This window comes from Moschus berezovskii, chromosome 25, assembly GCF_049115385.1.
Source record: "Moschus berezovskii isolate FMDL1 chromosome 25, NW_MosBer_1.0, whole genome shotgun sequence".
In the NCBI taxonomy this organism is placed as follows: Eukaryota; Metazoa; Chordata; class Mammalia; order Artiodactyla; family Moschidae; genus Moschus; species Moschus berezovskii.
In genome coordinates this window covers 48,876,223-48,886,941 of record NC_142484.1, presented here as the reverse complement: position 1 = coordinate 48,886,941, position 10,719 = coordinate 48,876,223, and positions in this window count along the sequence as shown.

The following is a 10,719-nucleotide window of genomic DNA, read 5'->3' as shown; positions in this document are numbered from 1 at the left end:
CAGTAACTGTGCTAAGTGTGTTAAACATATTTTTCATTTAATCTTTATAAGGTGCTCATACTTCTGCAGTTTGGCTGGGGCAACTGATGTCTCAGCTGGACTGGACCTGAGGGTCCCCTGATCTAGGCAGGGCTCAGCTGGTTGGTTCTGTTAGGGGAAGCACACTGATTGAAACTCCCCACCCTGGCCAGGCACCATAGTAACTATTTGCATGAGTTGTTTTAGGACAGGAGGTCCTGCTAAGGAACAGGGAACTAATAAGCCACCACTAATAGGAAAAGTTCGGGAAAGGTCAAAAGGAGACACCACATATCCAACCACCTCCCAAAATCCTTCTCTGTGGCATCCATCTTGGCTGAACAAGGCGTGCACCACCAGGAAGGACTCTGAGTCAGAATGATTGGCTAAGGACAACCCAGAAACTAATCCTATCACCATGAAACCGGAGACTGCAAGCCATGTGGCAGGGCGTTCTCCTGGGTTCCCTTACCCTACTGCTCTCCACCCAGGTGCCCTTTCCCAATAAAATCTCTTGCTTTGTCAGCACGTGTGTCTCCTCAGACAATTCATTTCCAAGTGTTAGACAAGAGCCCAGTTTCGGGCCCTGGAAGGGATCCCCATTCCTGCAACAGTTCTACTTCCAGTTATAGATCTACAAGATTATTCGGAAGCCTTTGTGTCATATGTCTCTCATTGTGCTAGCAAGCTGGTCAGGGTATGTTCTTTTCATGGAAACGGTCAAGGTACAAGATCTAAGCCTTGCTTCCATTATATATCTAAAATCCACAAGTACTGTGGCCAAACCCAAAAGTCAAGGATGGGAGAGGACTTATGTTCAGCCTTTTTAGTTGCAAAAGTGGAAGAGTTACAGAGAAAAGGGTGTGGATAATGGGAGGAGCAGGGCCAACAACCTATCACATATGGAAAATAACACAGTTGCACCCTTATGTCGAATCCTAAATAAAAGTAAATTACAAAAGGATTAATGAGCTAAGTGTGAAAAGCAGTGAAGTTTTGGAACTTCCCTGGTGGTGCAATAGTTAAGAATCCACCTGCCAGTGCAAGGGACATAAGTTTGATCCCTGGTCCAGGAAGATTCTACATGCCACGGAGCAACTAAGTCCATGCTTCACAACTACTGAGCCTGTACTCTAGAGCCCGAGAGCCACAACTACTGAACCCCCTAACTGCAATTACTGAAGCCTGCGCCCTAGAGCCTGTGCACCGCAAAAAGAGAAGCCACAACAATGAGAAGCCCACACACCACAACTAGAGAGTAGCCCCCAATCTCTGAAGCAAGGAGGCCCAATAGCAACGAGGAAGACCTAGCGCAAACAAAATTATAATTAAGTTAAAAACACACACACAAAAAAACAGTGTTCTGCATATTCGGACACATATGAAACTAAGATCTGCTTGCTGCTGCTGCTGCTGCTAAGTCACTTCAGTCGTGTCCGACTCTGTGTGACCCCATAGATGGAAGCCCACCAGGCTCCCCCGTCCCTGGGATTCTCCAGGCAAGAACACTGGAGTAGAGGGAAGTATATTTGTCAGATTTTGAGGGTTCATGGAACTCAAATATTCCAAAGGGAAGAACTGAACCCCCTACCATCTTTCAGGACTGAAGAGGGAGAGATTGCATTCAGATGTGGTCTGAATTTTATTTAAAAGGAAACCCAGCCCAACCCCAGCTGGATCTCTGATTACAATCAGTCTTTCCTCTGCCTGACAAAGGTGGAAATCCTCACTGCTGGAAGATTACTTTAGTAGTAGTAAGTCGTGAAATAGTGGCTGAAAACAAAAACCCATAGTCAGGAACATATTCATGGATGATCAAAAGATTGGAGATGGGAGGCAAGGACTTTAACAGATTAGTTTGTTAAAGAAAATAGAGGAAAATGGACAAAATTAATGAAAAGATGGGGTTTCAATAGAAAAATTTGTCTATTAAAAAAAGAATCAAAATATACATTCTAGACTAAAAATAACATTTAATTTTTTATTTATTTTTTTGCTATGGATCATTTTAAAAGTCTTTATTGATTTTGTTCCAATATTGCTTCTGTTTTTATCTTCTGATTTTCTGGCCAAGATTATGTTCTGGTTTTTTGGTCACGAGGCATGTGGGATTTTAGCTCCCCAACTTGGGACTGAACCCATACCCCCTGCACTGGAAGGTGAAGACTCAACCACTGGACCACCAGGGACATCCCCAGAGTGACTGAAATTAATAGCTTATAAGGTGGCACTTTGGTAAAGAACCCACCTGCCAATACAGGAGACCTAAAAAGACTTGAGTTCGATCCCTGGGTCGGGAGATCCCCTGGAGGAGGGCATGGCAACCCACTCCAGTATTTTTGCCTGGAGAATCCCATGGACAGAAGAGCTTGGTGGTGCATCCATGGGGTTGCAAAGAATTGGACAGGACTGAAGTGACTTAGCACAAGATAGGTTTACTAAGAGATTTGACATAGCACAGAACAGATTAGTGAACTCAAAGTTCGGTCAATGAAAAACTCCAAAACACAGAACAGAATGTAAGATAACTTGGGATACACTTTCAAAGTTGTTACAGATCTTAAAAGGCTAATAATAAAAAAAAAGGCTAATCAGGGAATATGGTGAATAGCACCCCCTTTCCTGCTTCTTGCCACAAATACCAGTTTTTCTTAGTTTTAATGCCCTCTTAATATCCCAGGCTGTTATGTAGTTCTTCACGACTGGGGCCAGCCTCCAGTTATGAAGAACTACATTTCTCTTGAAGCACCAAGAAAAAAGAGACAGACAAATGGGACCCCAAGCAGTCCAAAAAATTGGTTTTCTCTTGCTCTTTTAGGTAACAGCTCCACTAAAACCACCGATGCTGCAGTGCTGCTCTGACTGCACTGAGGCAAAGCCTTTGGCAGAGCCAAGAGATAGAAAAGGAACAAGAGAAAAATGGAGACTTTCACACTGGACTGCTGGGGCCCCCTTTCCTGCTTCTCTAGCCAAGATGAACTGTCTCTTGGGAGTTTTTGCTGTCCATGCCCATTACATTGTTCTGTGACCCAGCTGCCTCGGATAAAAGAGGAGAGAAAAATCAGGAAACTCATCATCAGTATTGTTCATTTTTCAAGTTTGGACTTCCTTCTTCAACCATTCAGTCAAAATGGTTTAATTTTCAACAGTTTTCTGGGAGTTGCTGTCTGCATTTTGTCCAAAGGTTTGTATTTTGTAATTGTTGAAGAAATAGGCTGCTGTGGGCTTATTCCGTCTTGGCCAGCACCAGAAATTCATGTGTTCTTTAGTAAATTTATTTTTGTGTTTGTGAACTGAAGTTTCCTCTATAATGTACAATACATTACAGAGTAATACTAATAGGACTTACCCTATTTTAACTATTTGTTCATATGCCAGTCAGTGTCTGATCCTGCATCCCTGGTACAGTGCTTGGCATGTGGATGATGTTCCTTAAATTGACATTGAATGAGCAATAGAACATGACACACAGAAGCTTCACAGAGAATCTAAAAGGAAGCTGGGCTTTTAAAACCAAAAGAAACTGTCTGCTTTTAGGTGTCTGTTCTAGTGGCACATATTAGATTGTTAATGTAACTAACACAAGCATTGCTTGCATGCTAAGTCACTTCAGTTGTGTCCAACTCTTCACAACCTCATGGCCTGTAGCCTGCCTGGTTCCTCTGTCCATGGGGATTTTCCTGGCAAGAGTACTGGCGTGAGTTGCCATGACCTCCTCCAGGGCATCTTCCCTGGAGGGTAAGTTCGAACCTAGGGATCAAACCTACGTCTCCTGCATTGCAGGCAGATTCTTTACCACTGAACCACTGGGGAAGCCCAACCCAAGCTTTATTGTAAACTTAAAGAAATTATTTTTCTTGCCACACTTAATACACTTCAGAAAAACACAATGTTTCAGACAAATGGGACATATCAAGAGAAATGGGCCATAGGTAGAAGTTCCAGGAATACGAACCATGTATTTGACCAATGAATGAATATACCAGATTTTCTGTAGAAAACTCAGTATTTAATATTTTATTACTTTAGTCACATAATTGCCTTTATAACATCAGATTGTGTTCTTATTTTAGGTTTGGAAAGGTGATGTAAATGTATCGGATCTCCAAGCTCTTTGAACTGAAAATCACAAAACTTTTTAGCTGAAACCCCTAGCAGAATGTAACTTCAGAAATGTATGCAAAAATAGAAATTAAAAGGATGAAATAAAATATGTAAAGGCATTCTAATATTCCTGTGCTGCTTGGGATGTTTTGCAGTTGCTGTGGTTCTTGCACCCCTCTTTGGAGAGCACTGATGGAGAGGGAAAGGCGGTTTTCACACACTCATCAGGGGAAGAGGCTCCAGACCCTTTCAGAGGACAACTCCCTGCTCCCGCCCCCATGCCATAAGAAATCTGATGGGAAGCAGCTTGAGAGTAGGACTGAAGCTAATTTACTCTAGAACTGCTTTAATATTGCAGGGGTTCCCAGCTCACATCCTTAAGGCAAAACTAGAACTCCCCACCAGGCAGGCCTGTAGGACAGTTCACTTCTCCCAAGGGCTGTAATGCCTAAGTAACTCAACCCCCCTCACAGCTTTGTTAGAACAGGTTCTTAGTGTCTGTTCTGTTTCACACATCACTGTTCTCACTCAGTGCATATAGAACCCCCTGCTTATTAATCCTCTTCTTTCAGGGCCAAATCCTCTTCACCCTTTATCTACACTTCTTTTAAGTTTTTTGTCACCGCATCAGGACAGACACTTAAAAAGCTGACTTGTCATTTCATCCCTAATTTGTCCCATAGGGATTCACTAGTATCTCAGACCCATTGGTACATCATGACCCATTCTTACTTAAAACAGATATTCCAGTACCTTTCATAGGAAAACATCACATAGTATATTGTCATTGACATTTTATCAGTCTTTCCAAAGGCAAATAAAATATTCTTACCCAGCATAGTCCTCTCTCCCTATTACTGTCCACCACTTCCCACTTGTCATAAATGCAGGCCACTGAACATGCAAAGGATAACTCCTTCAGGAAAAAAGTCATATATAAGAACAGGATAGCAATGTGTCAGAAAAAATTCTAATCCAGTCAAAAAACAAAAGGGAAGTATTTAATTTGAAAATAACCGAATATTCATCACCAAATCACCATAATTCTTTAGTATAAACTGAAAAATATTTTAAGAAAATGTGTGAAAATTTAAGTAAAAAGAAAATACTTCTAAAAAAGAGATTCACAATATGTCCTTACCTTTATATTTGTCAAAAAGAAGATAACCACAAACACCTGTGTTTTCACACCCAACTTAATAACGATTACTGATATAGTTGAAGCTCCTTTGTGCTCTTCCTAGCTCACTTCTCCCTTCCTCCTAGAAAGAACCACTCCTTGTCATTTCTTTGTATTTAAATTTAAAATTAGTCACCTGCTGCTGTGTAACAAAGCATCCCAAAAGTCACAGGCTTACAACAGTAATCACTCATACTTGAAGATTCTTTATGTCCTGAGGGTTAGCTGGGCTTCCATTCTCTCCCAGATACTGGCCTTTCTTGTTAACTCTTCAGTACCTTCAAGAAGATACATTTTATGTTTTGAAGCTTTTAAAATTATCATTAGTGAGATGATTCATCTGAATTATCTAATTCATTATTACTGGAAATAGAAAAATTTAACAGTGACCACTGGGGACTTCCCTGGTGGTGCAGTGCTAAAACTCTGCACTCCCAGTGCAGGAGGCCAGGGTTCGATGCCTGGCTGGGTAACTGGATCCCACATGCATGCCACCGCAAATAAGACCGAGTGCAGCCAGTGGCTGTTGGTTTTTCTGCCAAATACCAATAATTCATAATTATCAAACACCAATAGTTGATAATTTCAGCCTATTTTTCTACTAGAAGTTCCTCTTTTCCTTATTGATGTGTAGATGTTAATGCATCCTGAATAGTTCAGTTCAGTTCAGTCACGCAGTTAAGTCCGACTCTTTGTGACCCCATGGACTGCAGCCTGGCAGGTTTCCCTGTCCATCACCAACTCCCAGGGTTTACTCAAACTCATGTCCATCAAGTCGGTGATGCCATCCAACCATCTCATCCTCTGTCATCCCCTTCTCCTCTTGCCTTCAATCTTTCCTAGTATCAGGGTCTTCTCCAAGGAGTCAGTTCTTTGCATCAGGAATTTAATCAGCTATATTTTGAAAATATGTTCTAGTCTGTGGTTTGTTTTCTTCCTAAGTTATCATTTGACCAAGTATTACATTTTAATGTTGTCAGATCAGATTTATTTATCTTTTATATAGTCTGTGCCTTATGTTATTTAGAAAATCTTTTCATGCCTTTAGGTCATAAAGATACCTCCTATATTTTCTTCTAAAACTTTAAAAGTTTTCTTGTTCACCTGTAGGTCTTTAATTTGCCAGGCATTGAGTTCAATCCGGTTTGGTTTCTCCACATTAATGACAGGGTATGCCAGCACTCCGTGGACACATTCTCCTTTCCCCATCGATCTGCTGCGTTAGAAAAATCAAGCATCTGCACATGCAAGGACCTGCTGCTGCTGCTCTTGGTTTGACTGTCCCCACTGTACTGAAACCACACTATCTTACTTAAATAGTAAGTTTACAGATGTTGCTATCTTTCAAATATCCCTGACCTTGAAAATTGTCTTTGCTTATCTTGGCCCTTTGCTTTCCCATATATTTTTAAATGAACTGGTGAGGTTCAATCAAAAGCCCTACTGGGACTAGACTGACATTGAATTTATAAATTTGAGAAGAACTGATACTTCTAGAGATTACATCTTCCTAGATGTAACTGTTTGTTTTTATTTCTTTGCGTTTTCAACAATTTATAATTTTCTCCATAAAGGTTATATGTAATTTTTGTTAAGCAAAAATACTGCTATGTACTTTTAGTAACATGTAATTGGTATCTTTTTCAGTTTTTGTTTTGGCTGCACCACTGCCAGATCTTAGTTCTTCAACTAGGGATCAAACCTGGGCCGTTGGCACTGAGAGCATGGAGTCCTAATCACTGGACTGCCAGGGAATTCCTTCCAAATTTATATTTTTAACCATTTTTTTGTTGGTATGCAGAAATACAACTCATTACTGTATATTGATTTTTACATTTAGAAACTTTATTTCTATTAAAGCATGAGTTTCAGGTGTACAGCAAAGTGATTTAGTTATATACATTTTTTTCTCAGATTATTTTCCACTATAGTTCCCTTTGTTATACAGTAAATTATTGTTGCTTATCTATTTTATGTGTGAGTGCTAAGTAGTTTCAGTCATGACTGACTTTGTGCAATGCTATGGAATGTAACCTGCCAGGCTCCTTTGTCCATGGGTTTCTCCAGGTAAGAATACTGTAGTGGATTGCCATTTCCTCCGCCAGGGATGCCATGCTCTTCCCCACCCAGGGATCGAATCCTGTCTCTTACATCTTCTGCATTGGCAGGCAGGTTCTTTACTGTTAGTGCCACCTGGGAAGCCCATATCTGTCCCCACAATCCTACACTCCTACACTCCCCCACCCCACCCCCACTCCCTTTCCCCTTTGGTAACTGTATGTTTTCTGTCTGTGAGTCTGTCCCTGTTTTGTATATAGATTTTTGTATTACTTTTTAGATTCCACATTTAAGTGATATTTAATATTTGTCTTTCTCTGACTTATTTTACATACTATGATATTCTCTAGGTCTATCCATGTTGCTGCAAATGGTAATATTTCATTTTTTTTTATGGCTGAATAATATTTATATTTGGACTTCCCTGGTGGCTCGATGGTAAAGAATCTACCTGTCAATGCAGAAGACATGGGTTCAGTCTCTGGGTCAGGAAGATCCCCTGGAGAAGGAAATGGCAACCCACTCCAGTACTCTTGCCTGGAAATCTCCATGGATGGAGGCGCCTGGCAGGCTACAGTCCATAGGGTTGCAAAGAATCAGACATGACTTAGCGACTGAACAACAACAATATTTATATTTAGGAACCTCTTTGAACTCAGTCTGATAATATATCTATAGATTCTCTTGGGTTTTCAAGGGGTCAACCATGTTTTCTGCTGAAAAACTGATATTTTGCTTCCTTTTCAGTTGTTATACCTGTTCTTTCTTGTCTTTTTTCCTGGTTGAAACTCCAATAGTTAATGATATTGGGCATCCTTGTCACATTCCTAAAGTGAATATGGTATTAACATAATTTTGCAAATACCTATATCTAGCTAGCATTTTAAAAATTGCTTCTCAGAATATGCACTAGATGTTAGCTTCATGGAGTTCAGGTGATCCTGCTTTGTTTACAATGGTCTCTTTGCTGTTTCTTGAAACTACCAAGTTCTCCTCTAGCTGAACCTTTAAATCTGCCGAAAAGGATGTTTCTCCAAATAACCTCATGACTCATTCTCTCATTTTTTCAGGACTTGGCTCAAATGTCTCTTTATCAGCAGCTTTCCCTGATCCTTCTCTATAAAATGTGTGAGTCTGATTCCTCTTCTGATGTTTGATTGCTGACAGATGTTAAGCCTTACCCCACTCCTCCCTCCCCTTCTGCCCCACGTTTGTGTGATAAGAAAGCCTGGCTGTGGGCTTCCCCGAGTGGCTCAGTGATAAAGAATCCTCCTGCCAATGCAGGAGACACGAGTTCGATCCCTGGTCTGGGAAGATCCCACATGCCGCAGAGCAACTAAGCCTGTGCACCGCAACTGTTGAGCCTGTGCTCTAGCGCCCTGCAGCTGCAACTTCTGGGCCCACGTGCGGCAACTATGGAAGCCTGTGTGCCCCAGAGCCCGTGCGTCGCAACAGGAAAAGCCAGAAGCCAGACACTGCAGCTGGAGAGTAGCCCCTGCTCGCCACAACTAGAGAAAAGCCAGCGCAACAATGAAGACCCAGCACAGCCAAAACTAACTAAATAAATAAAACAAATACAATTATTATTAAACAAAAAAAAAGCCTGACTCCTTCTTGCTTTGACCTGTGGAAAATTCAAACTGCATGCACAACCATCACCCTGACCCGACCTGCTAACCATCATAAAACCCCCAAGCCAGTCTTCTCTCCCTGTTCTCTCAGGCCATTTTTGGACTTGCATGGGAGCTGCCCTGCTACCCCCACAAAGTCTCATTATGGGAATCATGAAGTTTTTCGGACCCCTTTGGTGTGTGTGTGACTTCATCATTCTCAACGACTAAGCTGGGTGTGGAGTCCACCTTTCCTTAGCGTGGGATGCTCACAACAAAACAGATCCTCCTTCAGCCTTTTTCTTCAGAGCACGAATACCACCTGATATATGTATTTGCTTATTTGCCTTCTCCTACCATGGGGCTTCCCTGGTGGCTCAGAGGTTAATGCGTCTGCCTCCAATGTGGGAGACCCGGGTTCGATCCCTGGGTCGGGAAGTTCCCCTGGAGAAGGAAACGGTAACCCACTCCAGTATTCTTGCCTGGAGAATCCCATGGATGGAGAAGCCTGGTTAGGCTACAGTCCACGGGGTCACAAAGAGTCGGACACGACTGAGCGACGGAACGGAACGGACCATGTAAAGGACTGAATGATCGATCCCAGCATCTAGTGAAGTATCTGTCATAATCATTCATCCATTCATTCATTCAACAAATATTTATTGAGTGTCTACTTTGGGCAGATTCTGTTAAAGGCACAGTGTGTAGTGGTGATCAAATCCCCTGCCATGGAGCCTACGTTTCCAGAGGATAGGCTATGTTGTTCATTCAGTGTATATTTGTTAAATGAAAGAATACTAACATTATTTTTGTCTGGAGGTAAGAGATGGGAATACCAGACCACCTGACCTGCCTCTTGAGAAACCTATATGAAAGTCAGGAAGCAACAGTTAGAACTGGACATGGAACAACAAGACTGGTTCCAAATAGGAAAAGGAGTATGTCAAGGTTGTATATTGTCACCCTGCTTATTTAACTTATATGCAGAGTACATCATGTGAAATGCTGGGCTGGAAGAAGCACAAGCTGGAATCAAGATTGCTGGGAGAAATATCAATAACCTCAGATATGCAGATGACACCACCCTTATGGCAGAAAGTGAAGAGGAATTAAAAAGCCTCTTGATGAAAGTGAAAGAGGAGAGTGAAAAAATTGGCTTAAAGCTCAACATTCAGAAAACTTTAGATCATGAAAAATTAAGATCATGGCATCCGGTCCCATCACTTCATGGGAAATAGATGGGGAAACAGTGGAAATAGTGTCAGACTTTATTTTTGGGGGCTCCAAAATCACTGCAGATGGTGACTGCAGCCATGAAATTAAGACACTCCTTGGAAGGAATGTTATGACCAACCTAGATAGCATATTAAAAAGCAGAGACATTACTTTGCCAACAAAGGTCCATCTAGTCAAGGCTATGGTTTTTCCAGTGGTCATGTATGGATGTGAGAGTTGGACTGTGAAGAAAGATGATCGCCGAAGAATTGATGCTTTTGACCTGTGGTGTTGGAGAAGACTCTTGAGAGTCCCTTGGATTGCAAGGAGGTCCAACCAATTCATCCTAAAGGAGATCAGTCCTGGGCTGATGAGGACTGATCTAAAGGACTGATGCTAAAGCTGAAACTCCAATACTTTGGCCACCTCATGTGAAGAGTTGCTGCTGCTCCTAAGTCACTTCAGTCGTGTCCGACTCTGTGTGACCCCATAGACGGCAGCCCACCAGGCTCCCCCGTCCCTGGGATTCTCCAG